General features: G+C 38.4%; 1 protein-coding gene and 1 pseudogene across 3 annotated transcripts in view; both read left to right on the plus strand.

Annotated features, from left to right (window-relative positions):
• The window catches only part of MICU2 (mitochondrial calcium uptake 2), a 166,635-nt gene that overhangs the window by 80,158 nt on the left and 68,014 nt on the right, over positions 1-18,463 (plus strand). The window lies entirely within an intron of this gene.
• LOC118518587 (ATP synthase peripheral stalk subunit d, mitochondrial pseudogene) lies at positions 14,147-14,740 on the plus strand (annotated as a pseudogene).

Consider the following 18,463-nt stretch of genomic DNA (forward strand, 5'->3'; position numbering starts at 1 on the left):
AAGATGTCAGTGCTACCTAGAGCAATCTACACATTTAATGCAATCCCCATCAAAATACCATCGACTTTTTTCAAAGAAATGGAACAAATAATCCTAAATTTTGTATGGAACCAGAAAAGACCCCGAATAGCCAGAGGAGTGTTGAAAAAGAAGAGCAAAGCTGGTGGCATCACAATTCCGGACTTCAAGCTCTATTACAAAGCTGTCATCATCAAGACAGTATGGTACTGGCAGAAAAACAGACACATAGATCAATGGAACAGAATAGAGAGCCCAGAAATGGACCCTCAACTCTATGGTCAACTAATCTTCGACAAAGCAAGAAAGAATGTCCAGTGGAAAAAAAAACAGTCTCTTCAACAAATGGTGTTAGGAAAATTGGACAGCCACATGCAGAAGAATGAAACTGGACCATTTCCTTACACCACACACAAAAATAGACTCAAAATGGTTGAAAGACCTCAGTGTGAGACAGGAGTCCATCAAAATCCTAAAGGAGAACACAGGCAGCAACCTCTTTGACCTCAGCCGCAGCAACTTCTTCCTAGAAACACCGCCAAAGGCAACGGAAGCAAGGGCAAAAACGAACTATTGGGACTTCATCAAGATAAAAAGCTTTTGCACAGCAAAGGAAACAATTGACAAAATCAAAAGACAACCAACAGAATGGGAGAAGATATTTGCAAATGACATATCAGATAAAGGGCTAGTATCCAAAATCTATAAAGAACTTACAAACTCAACACCCAAAGAACAACTAATCCAATCAAGAAATGGGCAGAAGACATGAACAGACATTTCTGCAAAGAAGACATCCAAATGGCCAACAGACACATGAAAAAGTGCTCAACATCACTCGGCATCAGGGAAATACAAATCAAAACCTCAATGAGATACCACTTGACACCAGTCAGAATGGCTAAAATTAACAAGTCAGGAAACGACAGATGTTGGGGAGGATGCGGAGAAAGGGGAACCCTTCTACACTGTTGGTGGGAATGCAAGCTGGTGCAGCCACTCTGGAAAACAGTATGGAGGTTCCTCAAAAAGTTGAAAATAGAGCTACCTTATGACCCAGCAATTGCACTAACTGGGTATATGCCCCAAAGATAAAAATGTAGGGATCCGAAGGGGCACATGCACCCCAGTGTTTATAGCAGCAATGTCCATAATAGCTGAACTATGGAAAGAGCCCAGATGTCCATCAACAGATGAATGGATAAAGAAGATGTGGTATATATATATACAATGGAATATTTTGCAGCCATCAAAAAAATGAAATCTTGCCATTTGCAATGACGTGGATGGAACTGCAGGGTATTATGCTGAGTGAAATAAGTCAATCAGAGAAAGACGTGTATCATATGATCTCACTGATAGGAGGAATTCTTAATCTCAGGAAACAAACTGAGGGTTGCTGGAGTGGTGGGTGTGGGAGGGATGGGGTGGCTGGGTGATAGACATTGGGGAGGGTATGTGCTATGGTGAGCGCTGTGAATTGTGTAAGACTGTTGAATCACAGACCTGTACCTCTGAAACAAATAATACATTATATGTTAAAAAAAAGAAGATAGTAAGAAGGGAAAAATGAAGGGGGGGAAATCGGAGGGGAGACGAACCATGAGAGACTATGGACTCTGAGAAACAAACTGAGGGTTCTAGAGGGGAGAGGGGTGGGGGCATGGGTTAGCCTGGTGATGGGTATTAAAGAGGGCACATACTGAATGGAGCACTGAATGAATCATGGGACACTACATCAAAAACTAATAATGTAATGTATGGTGATTAACATAACATAATAAAATTTAAAAAAAAAAAGCTGGAATAGCCATCCTTATATCAGACAAACTAGATTTTTTTTTTAAGTTTTTATTTATTTATTTGACAGGGAGAGACATAGTGAGAGAGGGAACACAAGCAAGGGTAGTGGGAGAGGGAGAAGCAGGCTTCCCGCTGAGCAGGGAGCCTGATGCGGGGCTCGATTCGAGGACCCCAGGATTATGACCTGAGGCGAAGGCAGACGCTTAACAACTGAGCCACCTAGGCTCCCCAGACAAACTAGATTTTAAACCAAAGGTTGTAACAAGAGATGAAGGGCACACTATATAATAATAAAAGGGTCTATCCAACAACAACATCTAACAATTATAAATATTTATGCCCCTAACTTTGGAGATATAAATGGATTAATAATAAACATAAAGAAACTCATTGATAATAATACAATAACAGTAGGGAACTTTAACATCCCACTTTGTGCAATGAACAGATCATCTAAGCAGATAATCAACAAGGAAATGATGGCTTTGAACGACACACTGGACCAGATGGACTGAACAGGTACATTCAGAACATTTCATCCTAAAGCAGCAGAATACACATTCTTTTTAAGTACACATGGAACATTCTCCAGAATCGATCACAGACTAGGTCACAAATCAGGCCTTAACAAATACAAAAAGATTGAGATCATACCGTGCATATTTTCTGACCACAACCCTTATGAAACTTAAAATCAACCACTAGAAAAAATTTGGAAAGACCACAGATAAATGGAGGTTAAAGAACATCCTACAAAGAAAGAATGGGTTAACCAGGAAATTGAAGAAATTAAAAAAATACATGGAAGCAAATGAAAATGAAAACACAACAGTCCAAAACTTTTGGGATGCAGCAAAAGCAGTCATTAGAGGGAAGTATATAACAATACAGGCCCACCTCAAGAGGCAAAAAAAAAAAAAAAGGTCTCAAATACACAACTTAATCTTAACACCTAAAAGAGCTAGAAAAGGAACAGCAAATAAAGCCTAAAGCCAGCAGAAGGGAAATGATAAAAATTAGAGCAGAAATAAATGATATAGAAACAACAACAAAACCAGTAGAACAGATCAATGAAACTAGGAGCTGATTCTTTGAAAGAAGTAATAAAATTAATAAACCCCTAGGCAGACTTATCAAAAAGAAAAGAGAAAGGACCCAAATCAACAAAATCATGAATGAAAGAGGAGAGATCACAACCAACACCAAAGAAATACAAACAATTATAAAAGAATATTATGAAAAGTTACATGCCAGCAAATTGGGCAATCTGAAAGAAATGGATAAATTCCTAGAAACATACAAACTACCAAAACCGGAACAGGAAGAAATAGAGAATTTGAGCATACCTGTAACTAGCAAAGAAATGGAGTCCGTAATCAAAAATCTCCCAATAAACAAAAGTCCAGGGCCAGGTGGCTTCCCAGGGAAATTCTACCAAACATTTAAAGAAGAGTTAATACCTATTTTTCTAAAACTATTCCAAAAATAGAAATGGAAGGAAAACTTTCAAACTCATTCTCTTAGGCCAGCATTGCCTTGATTCCAAAATCAAAGACCCCACTAAAAAGGAGAATTACAGGCCAATATCCCTGATGAACATGGATGCAAAAATTCTCAACAAGATACTAGATAATAGGATCTAACAGTACATTAAAAGGATTATTCACCATGATCAAGCGGATTTATTCCTTGGCTACAAGGGTCGTTTAATATTTGTAAATCAATCAACCTGCTACACACTACATTAATAATTTTTAAAAAGGATAAGAACCATATGATCCTCTCAATAAATGCAGAAAAGGCATTCGACAAAACACAGCATCCATTCTTGATAAAAACTCTCAACAAAGTAGTTACAGATGGAACATACCTTAACATCATAAAAGCCATATACAAAAGACCCACAGCTCATATCATCCTCAATGGGGAAAGACCAAGAGCTTTTCCCCTAAGGTCAGGAATGCAACAGGGATGTCCACTGTCACCATTGTTACTTAATATAGTACTGGAAGTCCTAGCCTTAGCAATCAAACAACAAAAAGAAATAAAAGACATCCAAATTGGCAAGGAGGAAGTTAAACTTTCACTATTTGCAGAGGAAATGATACTCTATGTAGAAAACCTAAAAGACAACCAAAAAATTCCTAGCACTGATAAATTCAGCAAAGTCACAGGATACAAAATCAACGTACAGAAATCTATGGCATTTCTATATACTAATAATGAAGCAGCAGAAAGAGAAATCAAGGAATTGATCCCATTTACAATTGCACCAAAACCCATAAGATACCTAGGAATAAATGTAACCAAAGAGGTTAAAGATCTGTACTCTGAAAATTATAGAACACTTAAGAAAGAAATTGAAGAGGACACAAAGAAATGGAAAACATTCCATGCCCATGTATTGGAAGAACAAATATTGTAAAAGTGTCTATACCACCCAAAGCAGTCTGTACATTTAATAAATTCCTATCAAAGTACCACCAGCATTTTTCACAGAGCTAGAACATACCATCCTAAAATTTGTATGGAACCGCAAAAGACCATGGAATAGCCAAAGCAGAAGACGAAAAAGAAAAGCAAAGCTGGAGGCATCAGAATGCAGGACTTCAAGCTATATTACAAAGCTATAGTGATCAAAACAGTATGGTACTAGGGGGGAAAAAAAACAGACACCTAAGATCAATGGAACACATCAGTGGAACAGAATAGAAAACCCAGAAATGGTCCTATAACTATATGGTCAACTCATTTTCAACAAAGCAGGAAAGAATATCCAATGGAAAAAAAAGAGAGTCTTTTCAACAAATGGTGTTGGGAAAACTGGACAGCTACATGAGAAGAATGAAACTGAACCACTTTCTTATACCATACACAAAAATAAATTCAAAATGGATGAAAGACCTACATGTGAGATAGGAAGCCATCAAAATCCTAGAGGAGAACACAGGCAACAATCTCTGAGATCAGCCATAGCCAACTTCTTATAGACATATCTCTGGAGGCTAGGGAAACAAAAGCAAAAATGAACTCCTTGGACTTCATCAAGATAAAAAGCTTCTGCTGAGCAAAGGAAGCTATCAACAAAACTAAAAGGCAACCTACTGAATGGGAGAAGGTATTTGCAAATGACATATCTGATAAAGGGTTAGTATCCAAAATCTATAAAGAACTTATCAAACTCAACACCCAAAAAAACAAATAATCCAGTTAAGAAGTGGGCAGAAGACATGAATAGACACTTTTCCAAAGAAGACATCCAGATGGCTAACAGACGCATGCAAAGATGTTCAACATCACTCATCATCAGGGAAATACAAATCAAAACCATGATGTGATACCACCTCGCACCTGTCAGAATGGCTAAAATTAACAACACAGGGGACGAGATGTTAGCAAGGATGAAGAGAAAGGGGAATCCTCTTACACTGTTGGTGGGAATGCGGTTGGGACAGTCACTCTGGAGAACAGTATGGAGGTTCCTCAAAGAGTTAAAAATAGAACTACCCTCTGATCCAGCAGTTGCAGTACAAGGTATTTACCCAAAGGATGCAAACCTACTGATTCAAAAGGGCACATGCACCCTGATGTTTACAGCAGCACTATCAACAATAGCTAAATTATGGAAAGAGCCCAAATGTCCATCAGCTGATGAGTGGATAAAGAAAAGGTGGTATATATGTATGTACACACACACACACACACACACACACACACACACACACACACTGGAATATTACTCAGCCATCAAAAAATGAAATCTTGCCATTTGCAATGACATGGATGGAGCTAGAGTGTATTATGCTAAGTGAAATAATAAGTCAGACAAAGACAAATACCGTATGATTTCACTCATCTGTGGAGTTTAAGAAACAAAACAGATGAATTAGGGGATGGAAAAAAAGGAGAGGGAGACAAACCATGAGACTCTTAACTATAGAGAACAAACTGAGGGTTGCTGGATGGGAGGTGGGCAGGGGATGGGCTAAATGGGCAATGGGCATTAAGGAGGGCACTTGTGATGAGCACAGGGTGTTACATGTAAGTGATGAATCACTAAATTCTCCTCCTGAAACCAATATTACACTATATGTTAACTAACTACAATGTAAATAAAAATTGATAATAAATAAATAGCATTTAGCTTTACTGTCCTATCTATTCAAGCCGAATTTCATTTCAGTAAGTGTCACTGGAATATATTTAAATATGCTCATACAAATAGGCAGAGGACCTCCACTGGTCCTTTTTATATAAGGACAAGTCAGTGGCAAGTAGATAAAGTGTTCACCTGAAGTTGGTGATAATGTTCTCTCCTGTTGTCTGAGGAGTTGGAGAATTAAGCAGCAAATGTAATTTCCAAATCAATGGGTCATGAATACAGAAGACTTGTGACCATTAGCTCAAGAGATTTACGACATTCTCCTATCAACATTTGTTTTTACCTTGTTTTTGCATGTGAACATTAGTTTTAAAATGAGAATAAGTGTATCACATAACACTCCATACAGAAAGAAAACAAAATGTGACAAAAAAGGAATAACATTGGCACCTCAACTCCATGAAGTCAGTAGCAGTCAAACTGCTTATTATTAGTATCAATTTCTGCTCTTACTTCAGTGCGTCAATAATTTAGTGGACTACATAAACTTGAATTATATTCTACAAGTATTAGTTCCTCATACTAAACTGTCTAATTATCTTTACACCACTCCATCCCACCCCTTACCTGATTCTTTCCAGTCAGCACCAGATGTACTTAAAGAGGTTAAAAATCTCCTTTGTACTATGTATGTACTTAAAGAGGTTAAAAATCTCCTTTTTCAAGTGGGAGTTTACTGGGTAGTAGTCTCTACGTAGTGAATAAGAGGGTATGTTCTGGATCAGTAGACTTAAATTCAAATTTTTCCTGGTTTTATGACCTCAGGAAGTTACTTAATCTCTTTCATCCTCACTTTCATTGCCTTTAAAACAAGATAGTAGGGTGCCTGGGTGGTTCGGTCGGTTAAGCGTCTGCCTTCAGCTCAGGTTATGATCCCAGAGTCCTGGGATCAAGTCCCACAGCATCAGGCTCCCTGCTCAGCGGGGAGTCTGCTTCTCTCCTTCCCTCTGCCCCTGCCCCCTGTTCATGCGCTCTCACTCTCTCTCAAATAAATAAAATCTTTAAAATATATATAAAAATAAAACAAGATAGTGGTACCTGCCTTTATGGGATTGTTGATATAATAAAATAAGATGTTTTTAATGTTTATAGTATCTGCTTAAACTGATTAGGAGAATGAGCTTTAAGCTGAGTTTGGATTCCCAGCTCCACTAGTTATCTGTGATCTTGGGCAAGTTAGTCTCTGTTTCCTTACTATGTGTTTGGCACATTAGAAATTTATAATTGATAATAATAGCAGTATTGTAATTGCTATATGGTTTTTAAGATTTTAGTATTAACTGGATCTTGGCCTCTTATTGTGAGTTTATAAATTAAAATAAATAATGCCTTTTAAATCATAGTACAAATTTTAGGAAAGTGTCGTTAATTTGGCACTTCAGAGAAGATTTTAGGAATACTATTTAAATCCCAAATACTGATATTTAGCTCAAAGCTCTGGCTTTGAGGTATCCTTCCATGAAAAATACTTTCTGAATACATTAATATAAATATGTAATTTTAGGAATTCTATTAAAAGTTATTTTTAAGGCAAATTCATAAAATAAAAACAAGTGAGAAAGTTTAAATTATTTTAAGAGAAAAGTATCTAAGAGATAAGAGATTAATCTGTAGTACTAATAAGAGGGACTCATTTTCAAGGACTTTAGAAGAACCCTTCACTTCTGAAAAGAATTACCTCCACAAGCCTCATTCCCCTGCATTAACCTTCCACACTTTCAGGAGTGCCTTAAATGCCCCCTGCTGTACCTGCCAACTTCCTGCTCATCAGCTGTCCTGCTCTGTGAAAGTAATCTCTGAAACCACCAGAGATCTTGTTCTTTCTCATTTTTTTGCATTTTGTTGCACTGTACTGTCTCTCGTATTTTCTAATTAAACCATAAATTCTCCAAGAGGATAAATCTGTGTGGTCATTTGCATAGCACGTTGCCTAAAATGTTCTCTAGCACATAACAGATACTCATCTAAAATTGCATTCCATGCTAATTAATGTTAACGTGAACACGCTAATTACAAATTATTCTGATCTATTTCAGTGAGTCCCTTGAGTTTTTTCGTTAATGTAATTTGAGTTAGCCTTTCTGTGAATTGAAAGTACAAAGACTACAAGTTTTTAAACAATATTTTCCAATTAAATCTTTTCAGTAATTTATATTGAAATTCCCAGTTAAGATTAATTGGTATTACTTTACCAACAAAATTAAATCCAGCTAGCAGTAAAGCTTTCATAAATTTTAGAAAGAGTACATCAACTATTTATCAACACCTGAATAAAAACATGGAATTATCAGCAAGTAATTTTACTTTATTTTTCATTAAGATACTTCCTTTTGATGTAAAATATTTCTAAAATACACTAGGTGAAACTTCTGCCTCCTAGTGACCAACGTTTTATCAGCTTAATGCTTAATGACCTGCAACTGTCATATAGAATATTTTTGCTTTTCCTGAACTAGATATTATTTAAATTGAAGTTATTCATTGTATTACCATATTTTATGTGGTGTGTAGTTATTTCAAAGTACATGACCTATAAAATGCATTAAGTTAATCAAAGTAAATAAACCTGATCTTTTCTTTTCTTTTTTTTTTTTTTTTAAAGATTTTATCTATTTATTTGACAGAGAGATACAAAGCGAGAGAAGGAACACAAGCAGGGGGAGTGGGAGAGGGAGAAGCAGGCTTCCCGCTGAGCAGGGAGCCCGATGCGGGGCTCGATCCCAGGACCCTGGGATCCTGACCTGAGCCGAAGGCAGACGCTTAACGACTGAGCCACCCAGGCGCCCCAAATAAACCTGATCTTGGCAGTCTTGAGCACAAAACAGTTTTTTAATTGCACTACCCTACCATAGATAAGATGAACGTATCTCTATTATATATTGTATTCACAATCATGAAGACAACTGTTAAAATTAGTAAAATTCATAATGAAGTATAGCCTATGCAGAGAAGAATTTAATGAACTTTAAAGACATTTTTTCCTTTACATAAAGGAAAAAGAACATGCCTCCAAATCTAGTGCATCCGCATCCTGCAACTATGTCCACCTTCTCCACCTTCACTTAGTTACAGAAGTATTGTTCCCTGTAGCAGAAATAGTGCTGCCTCCCCGTATTTGCCCCAGGCCTCTTCTGTTGCCTTCACAAGACTTCTCCATTCTGCTCTTACTCCCTCCCCCTGCCACATTCTCTTTCTGGGCACTGTATCATTCCTCTCTTATATAAGAACTTCAGCATCTCCCATATTTAAGGAAAAACATTCCTCCTGTGACCCTACATCCACTGTCTCCATACTTTGTAATCCCTTTTCATAGGCAAGCTCTTTATTTTGTGTTGTGCTCACTTTCTCAACTCCCAGTCATCCTTCAGCCCGCTTCAGTCTGGCACCCATTCTCCAACGACACCACTCTTGTCAAGACCATCAGTGACCTCCTCTTGTCAGATCCAGTGAAGATATTCCATATTCTCGGCATCCGTGACCCCAGCAGTACTGACACTATTACCTGCTCTCACCTCAAACCAGTCCCTTCTTTTGGCTTCTAGGACCCCCATACTTTCTTGTGTTGTTTTCTTACCATCCTAGTGGTTTCTTCTCTGTCTCCTTTGATGAAATTCAACCAGAACCATCTAAGCTGGGGAAATCAAACAGGTCATTCTGATGGGGAGAGTTTGAATGAAGGGGCTGACTTGTCAGTCCTAGCAAGCAGTGAGAAACTATGTCACAGGAGATAATGGAGTTTGAAGGCAAGACGTAACAAACTAAAGGAAGAGGGAGGCCATCTGGCAAAGGAAGGGTGATATTTTTGAGGCCTAAAGTATGGTGTGGGAGTTGAGATTTCAAAGAGCAGTAAGCAAACGTTCATTTTCTTGGTATAGAGAAGATAGCAAATGGTGATAGAGCTTCCATAAAAGAGGTTATAATGGAAGCCTTATAAGCAACAGTGAGATTTGTAGGGAAGATAGAAAGTTATTCCCGTTTCCAAAATGTGTTTCAGATAGGAAAAAAATGTCAGTAGATTTTCTTATTCCCTTCTTTTGGGGGTAGGGGGGATTTTAAAAGGTATTGTTCTCTTCTTGAAATTGAGGGCACTGTTATCTTCATTCAGCCTCTTGCTTGCAGCAGCAAGATTCATGAAGCAGTTTTGTTATCAGCAGATGAGCTGTCAGAGAGGCATCCTCATGAGAGGCATTCAGTCAGGACTCTGTTAGAGTGTGGCCCCTTCTGGAAATCGTGGTTCTGATTTCTAGGAGCAGCACTGTGACTCTGTATGTCTTTACCAGCTTCGCTGCTTCTGTGCCATAAGGGAGATGAAATAAATGTTTGTTTTCAGAGGCCACGGAGGAGGATTATCAGTAACTTCTTTATTTTCTTTAACTTTCAGTTACAGGCACATATATCTCTGTATGTCTTTCTCTGTCCCTCTTTCTATATATATACCTTTCTAACTGTCAAGAAGATAAATTCGTCAGCCTACTCACACATTTTCCTATTGGATAGTACTCTCTCCCTGTTCCTTACATAGCTAGAGAGTTATTTATATTCTCAGAATGAATAGGGGCATCATACATTTCCAAGATTTCTAAAAGCATTAAAAGCCAGTATTTCTGGATGGCTGGGGGGAGGGCCCTTAGTGATGCACTATTAGAAAAACAGAACGTGGAAGTCCACAGCAGGAAGTTTGATATTTTTCCTTTAGGCAAAGTGCATAAGGTTATTAGTATGGAAAATAAAGGAAAGGAGATGATTAGAGAGAGGGAGAGAGAGGCTTTAAGAGGAACCAGGAGGAATAAATGACTGCAAGGATAGATAATGTAGATAACATTCATTTCAAAGTCAGTGAGAAGGAATAAATGATTTGTGCTGGGCACCTGCAGGAGGAGAATTTTAAGCCTATCTCCCTACCACATAGGAACGTATGAAAGAACAGCCTTCATTAATAAAAGGCTGGTAGGGAAATCAGGACTCAAAGTGTGACTTAACAATGGCAGGAAAACTAAGCAGCTGACAGGGAAATGAGGGAACAGCAGGGTTGCGTACGTAGGAAGAATTAGAAATGCCACAAAAGGGCAAAGTGAGAACTGCTAGTTCACCATTCCTCCAAATGCTGGTCTCCCTTATGTGGGCTTTCCTATGCTTGCCTGTATTCCACTCTGACTGGGGTCTCAGTCCTAACCCTTCACATTCTCCATCCCTCGGACACATCTACTGTACCATGCTGTAGCTGGGAAAAGAACACCCGTCCCTAAGGATGGGAAGTGTCACAGGCCAAACGTGCGGAGCTTCACAATTCCTGTATGCCCTGGAGTTTGTAAGTTTCTTTAACACCTACTTCATCTGTAAAATAAAGGTAACCGTCTCTAGTTCCAGGGTTATGGTGGGAATAACATACATAAAGCTTCTCCGCCATTCCTTGAGATCAAGTGTCACTAAGAGATCTTTTTATTATTATTAGGCAAATTCATGTGCCACAAGTTCTCTTGGATTCTTTGAAACTACATTATCCCAGTTCTCTTGGTACCTCTCTTTCTGCCATTGGTTTCTCTTCCTCTTCCTGCCCATTAAGCGTTGGTGCTCCCCAGGATCTGTCCTTTGCTTACTACTCTCCTCCTCTTGTTTAGCACCCATGTATACTGATGCTAACTCTCAGATCCCCTTCAGTGTCTCCAGCCCAGGCTCCTCTCCTGAGCTTCAGACTTCGGTATCCAAACCAGCTGCCAGATGCCAGCTTACGGGTTTCTCCGTTTCCTTGAGTTCATCATATCCCAAACTGAACTCACCATCTTCTCCCTAAACCAGCACCTTCTTTTCTTGGTTTCATTTGGTAGTACTGCTTTTCACGCACCTCATCAAAACCCAGGAAATGTCTCTGAACCCTTTCTCTTTGCCACTTCCATCCTTCACATGCAGTCAGATACAAAGTCTTCCTAATTTTGCTTCCTAGGTATTTATCGAATTCATCCTCTCTTCTCCCTACCTCTAGAGAATTTACAGGAAACAGATCAAGAAAAAATTCTTGGGGAGTGTCTTAACAACAGTTACTTCTGGTTTTCTTGGAAATATATGAGTTGAAATGTACATTTCCAGCTTAAAGAAAAGACACTAATATGAACATTATATAGGAGAGATTCAACAGATTCATTTTTCACATATTAACTTCTTTGCTGATATTAATGAAGTCACTTGAAAAGAATGTAAAATTTAGTTACATTGGGAACAATTTAAAATATTCCCTTTTACCACATAAAACAACTATCAAAATTTATACTATATGCTAACTAGCAAACAATAATATATCCTTGAAATAAGAAAGTAACTCATCCACCATGCATTATTATAAAGAAAAATATAAGTTATAACTAACTGCATTTTTTTGAAATGAGCAGAATTCTTAATATAATATAGTCCTTAAGGATGTACTGAATATAAATTAAAAGATACATTGTAAGATATATAAATATGTTCTCATGATGGATATGTTAATTTCTCTTTGGGAAACAGAGTTCTCAAAATTGCATTCAGTAGCAAGTCATAGTTTAGAATGGTTCCAAATTTAAAATATTTGTAGAGAAGCATAGTAAATAACAGAATTTAGTCATCTCTTCTGATGGCCCTTCCTTAAGGATTCATTAACAAATTTTTAATATAATTATATAAAATACTTCACCTATTTAACATGCACTTTTAAAACATTGCCATTTAACAGCATTTACTTTACAATTAAATATAAAAAATACATACATTAAACTGTTTCTCCTATATTCTGAAGTATCAGTTTTCTTTAAAAGCATTTTCAGAGGGCAGATGCCTAGAATGCTGTTGTACAACTATATTGTTTATAATCTATTTTGAGAGTGTAGGTGCTGTTTTTACATTGTCTCAACTCTGTTTATTCAAGCTTCTTATTTAAGTCAGCATTTCAAAGAAAGACACTGGAATTTTCTTTTTTGCAAAGTCCCCTTGTAGAGGACATGTACCCATGTGTAGAGAAGTGTGAGGCCTCCTCTTGGCACCAAGCCCACATCAGTCTAGCAGTTTGGCCATTTTTTCACATTGCCGTATTCCTTTGAAAATTAGAAAGAAAAAAAAAAGCTGTTCTCCGCTTTTTTGAGTCTGCCAAGGGATGAAATACTTTGATCCTTCAACTAACATTAGAGTACTTCTCTCAGGTAACGAGGTAATGACAAAACACATTTAATTGATTCTCCCTCGTTATAAACACTGAATATTTTTAAGGAAAAATATCTGAAGACTTACTGTGGGCTTTTTTCTTAAAAAGAAGTATACCTGCTCCAAACCAAAAAGTTGGTAATGCACAAAAATGTAAGTCATTTAAAATATGTGCCTGAAGTTACTTGTAGCTAAAACATTGATTTACCTAGATATAAAGTCCTTACCTGCCTTGCACTGAACTTGGGCCCTGAGTCTGTGTGTTATTTGATTGGGAGCCAGTAGGGCAAATCCACTGCCATCACCCTCTGCAGGCCTTTATTCCTCATGTCTAGGCTGTGATCGCAGCCTTTCCCATTGCTTCTTCCACATAGATGTTATTTCTGACAGCCACTTTTTAATTTTCATATTTTTATAGTTAGTTTTCATATTCAGCTTCATCTCTTATCCCACACCTCTTTTTTTTTTTTTAAGATTTTATTTATTTATTTGACAGAGACACAACAAAAGAGGGAACACAAGCAGGGGGAGTGGGAGAGGGAGAAGCAGGCTTCCTGCTGAGCAGGGAGCCCGATGCAGGGTTCAATCCCAGGACCGTGAGATCATGACCTGAGCCGAAGGCAGACACTTAACGACTGAGCCACCCAGGCGCCCCTATCCCACACCTCTATTTTTCATTTGGAATTTTCCATACGTTTGAAGACCATTTTTAGAATTACTTTGAAGACCGTTTTTAGAATTACTTCTTGCATACGTTAGAAGACCATTTTTAGAATTACTTCCTCTGAGACATCTCTGATCATCTAAGGTCTAGAAATAATTTCACATATTTCCAAAATCTGTAACTTTTATTATCATTGTTTCTCAATAGTATTTAGCATTTTTTATAAACATTTTTATTCTGGCCTCCTGTTGGAAGTATACAGCACCATCTATTAAGAATTCTTGGACACAGTTCCGTTCCTTGCTGCTGTGGACTCTGGGCTGCTGGCATTGGTGAAGGATCTCAAGATGGCTGCACGAAAACTTGCTCTAAAAACCATTGACTGGGTAGTTTTTGGGGAGATCATACCTCGAAACCAGAAGGCCATTGCTAACTCCCTGAAATCCTGGAATGAGACACTTACCTCCAGGTTGGCTACTGTCCATGAGAAACCACCTGCTGTCGACTGGGCTTACTACAAGGCCAATGTGGCGAAGGCTGGTTTGGTAGATGACTTTGAGAAGAAGTTTAATGCCCTGAAGGTTCCTGTGCCAGAGGATAAATATACTGTTCAGGTGGATGCTGAAGAAAAAGAAGATGTGAAAAGTTGTGCCGAGTTTTTGTCTCTCTCAAAGGCCAGGATTGAGGAATATGAAAAAGAGCTGGAGAAGATGAGGAACATAATTCCATTTGATCAGATGACCATTGAGGACCTGAATGAAGTCTTCGCAGAAACCAAATTAGACAAGAAGAAGTATCCCTATTGGCCTCACAAGCCAATTGAGAATTTATAAACTTGAGTTGGGGAGAAAGCTCTGGCCCTCGTATTGTAAATGCTGGACATTAAAAATAATGATACGGTAAAAAAATAAATAAATAAATAAGAATTCTTGCCAAAGGGGTGCCGGTTAAGCGTCTGCCTTCAGCTCAGGTCATCATCTGGGGTCCTGGGATCAAGCCCCATGTCGGGCTCCCGGCTCAGTGGGGAATCTGCTTCTCCCTCTCTCTCTGCCTGCTGCTCCCCCTGCTTGTGCTCTCTCTTCTGTCTCTGTCAAATAAATAAATAAAATCTTTTAAAAAAAGAAAAAATTCTTACCAAAAATCAAACTTGAATCTCAACACACCTCTGGATCTAAGTACCAGTTTATAGAAAATATAGAAGTTAGGGGCACCTGGGTGGCTCAGTTGTTTAGCTTCTGCCTTTGGTTCAGGTCATGATCTCAGGGTCCTGGGATCGAGCCCCGCATCGGGCTCCCTGCTCAGCGGGAAGCCTGCTTCTCCTTCTCCCACTCCCCCTGCTTGTGTTCCCTCTTCACTGTCTCTCTCTCTGTCAAATAAATAAAATCTTTAAAAGGAAAAAAAAATACGGAAGTTAGAGGAAACATGTGAAATGACACCAAGAAGGTGCAGTCAGCAAAATTTTCTAGACTGTAAGAAACTTTGCAGGTCAAATGACCAGGCATCGGGGCGCCTGGGTGGCTCAGGTCGTTAAGCGTCTGCCTTCGGCTCAGGTCATGATCCCAGGGTCCTGGGATCAAGCCCCACATTAGGCTCCCTGCTCCGCAGGAAGCCTGCTTCTCCCTCTCCCACTCCCCCTGCTTGTGTTCCCTCTCTCGCTGTCTCTCTGTCAAATAAATAAATAAAATCTTTAAAAAAAAAAAAAAAAAAGACCAGGCATCTTTAACAAGTAAGTTGGTTAAGCATCTGACTCTTGATCTCAGCCCAGGTCTTGATCTCAGGGTTATGAATTCAGGCCCCACACTGGGCTCTACACTAGACATGGAGCCTACTTAAAAAAAAAAAAAAAAGATTTAAGACCAGAAAGCAAAAGAAAAATTTAAAACTTGTGAATCAAAGTACACTCTGAAGAGAATGAAAAGGCAACCCACAGGAAAGGAGAAAATATTTGCAAATCATATAGGGGGTTAAAATCCAGTATATATAAAGAACTCCTATAACTCAACAACAAGAAAACCAAACTTATTAAAAAATGGGCAAAGACTCGAATAGACCTTTCTCCAAAGAAGATATACAGTTGACTAATTTCTATGTGAAAATATGCCTGACATCACTAACCATTAGGGAAATGCAGATCAAAACCATAATGAGATACCCCTTAATACCACTATTATCAAGAAAAAAAACAAGTGTTGGCAAGGATGTGGAGGAATCATAACCTCTGTGCACTGTTGGTGGGAATGTGAAATGGTGCCACCACTTTTGAAAAAAGTATGAGGGTTCCTCAAATTAAGAATAAAATGACCATACAATCCAGCAATCCCACCCTGGGTAAATACCCAAAAGAATTAAAAGCAGAGACTCAAACAGATACTTGTACACCAATGTTGGTAGCAGAATTAATCAACAATAGCCATTAGCTGGGTGGAAACAACCCAGATGTCCATCAACAGATGGATAAACAAAATGTGGTATATATATATAGTGGAATATTTTTCAACCTTACAAAGGAATGGAATTCTGACACATGCTACAATGTGGATGAACCTTGAAGACATTATGCTAAGTGAAATAAGCCAGACACAAAAGGACAAATACTGTATGATTCCATTTATATGAGGTCCGTAGAGTAGGCAAATTCATAGCAACAGAAAACAGAAGAGAGGTTACAGGGGCTGGAGGCAGGGGTTTTAATTTGTAATGATTAAAAAGTTCTGATAATGGTTGCAAAACAATGAATACTTCATGCCACTACACTGTACATTTAAAAATGGTTAAAATGGTAAAATTTTTGTTACGTGTATTTTGCCACAATAAAAAAAAAGTGACTTGAGACCTTTTGACTGAATGTAATGCAGGGACCTTTTTTGAATTCTGATTTGAGCACACTTGAAAAAATTTTTTTCTGAAACAGGGACATTTGTAAAAGTGATATGAGTTTGATGATATGGAGGAATTATTGATAATTTTTTAGGTGTGGCAAATATATTTGTGGGAAGGGGACAGTCTTTTTGGAGATACAGCTTGAATTTTCTCCTGTGAAATAATATGTTGAGATTTGTTTTAAGATAATCCAGTGGGGAGGGTTGGGGTGGCTTCTGGGTGGCTCAGTCTGTCAAGTGTCTGACTTCAGCTCAGGTCATGATCATAGGGTCCTGAAATAGAGCCCTGAGTTGGGCTCAGTGCGCAGCAGGGAGTCTGCTTCTCCCTCTCCCTCTGCCCCTCTGCTCGCTTGTGCACGTGCACTCTCTCTCTCTCTCTCTCAAATAAATGAATAAAATCTTTTAAAAAAATAATTCAGTGGGAAGTGGGGGGAAGGGAGTGAAAAGAGGTATAGATAAAACAAGAACTGCCATGAGTTAATTCCTGAAGTTGATATATATAGTAGTTATTTATTATATTCTCTCTACTTTTGTGTATGATTGAAGTTTTCCATGATAAAGTTTTTTTTTAATTGTGTATTTTGCTATTATATCAAACTTGTGATCCAGAAGGAAAATTATTTTTAGCTTCTCAGGAAGCCACGATTTACAAGACACTGTTTCTGTATTTATTGCTATTCTTTTCATTGCAAGCACATAAGCCCAGACACTATCTATTTGAGCAAGAAAGGACAGATGTAGAGCTAGTAGTAGCCAGACACAGAGCTAGCTTCAAGTTCAATTTAATCCAGCGCTCAGACATCACCAGTATCCATCTTTCAGGCCTGCCAATTAAAGATTGGCTGCATTCTCAGGCCCTAAACACTGGCTGTCTGACAGTTCCAGGCACTCTCTCCATTGCCTCACATTCCTAAGTGAAACATTCTCACATCATCAAAGCCCAGGGGAATGGGGGAGGAAAAAAAAATAAAGTGAATGATTCAGCATTCTTGTCAGAAATTCCACTCTGAGTGACCCAGCTTAGGTCAAGGCCCATCCCTGAACTAGTCCCTGCAGCCAGACTAATGGAACCTGCTCATTAGCTTGGGTCAGCCTTTTGCCCATCTCTGCACCAATTCAGTGAGAGTACGATGATTGGCTTAGGCCTATCAGCATCTACCTTCAAAGGTGAGGATGGTCATCCTACCAAAACTACGTGTTTGAGAATGGAGAAGGAATGGTTTCCCAAAGGAAAATCAAGTTACTGCTGCAAAAATTTAATTAATCTCATTTTAAATAATATAGGTTGACATTTTGTATATTGAGATCTTTGTTACTCTACTGAATTTTTAAATTTGCTTCACTTGAGATGTTATGAATAGTGAAATTTAGATAGAAATTGCATGAAGTGCCATGCAAATAAAACCTGTAGTGGATACCTATTATTTGCTAGCCAACATCCATTCCCCTTTTTTACTAGTAATAGTAACCTGATGAGAAAAGATAGTATCTTTTTTAAGTATTAGTACTGTACTTAACTCTCCATTATAGAAGTTTTCCACTGTACCAAAGAGAGGTAAATTAAAGTAAAAATGTGTGTGTTTTTATCCCCCCCCCTTTTTTGAGGGGGAAGGGGCAGAGGGAGAGAGAGAGAATCCTAAGCAGGCTCCATGCCCAGCACCAGACACAGGGATTGATCTCACGACCCTGAGATCATGACCTGAGCGGAAATCAAGAGTCAGACGCTTAAGCAACCAAGCCACCCAGGCGCCCCAAAATGTGTGTGTTTTT

Source organism: Halichoerus grypus, chromosome 4 (genome assembly GCF_964656455.1).
Source record: "Halichoerus grypus chromosome 4, mHalGry1.hap1.1, whole genome shotgun sequence".
NCBI classification, from domain to species: domain Eukaryota; kingdom Metazoa; phylum Chordata; class Mammalia; order Carnivora; family Phocidae; genus Halichoerus; species Halichoerus grypus.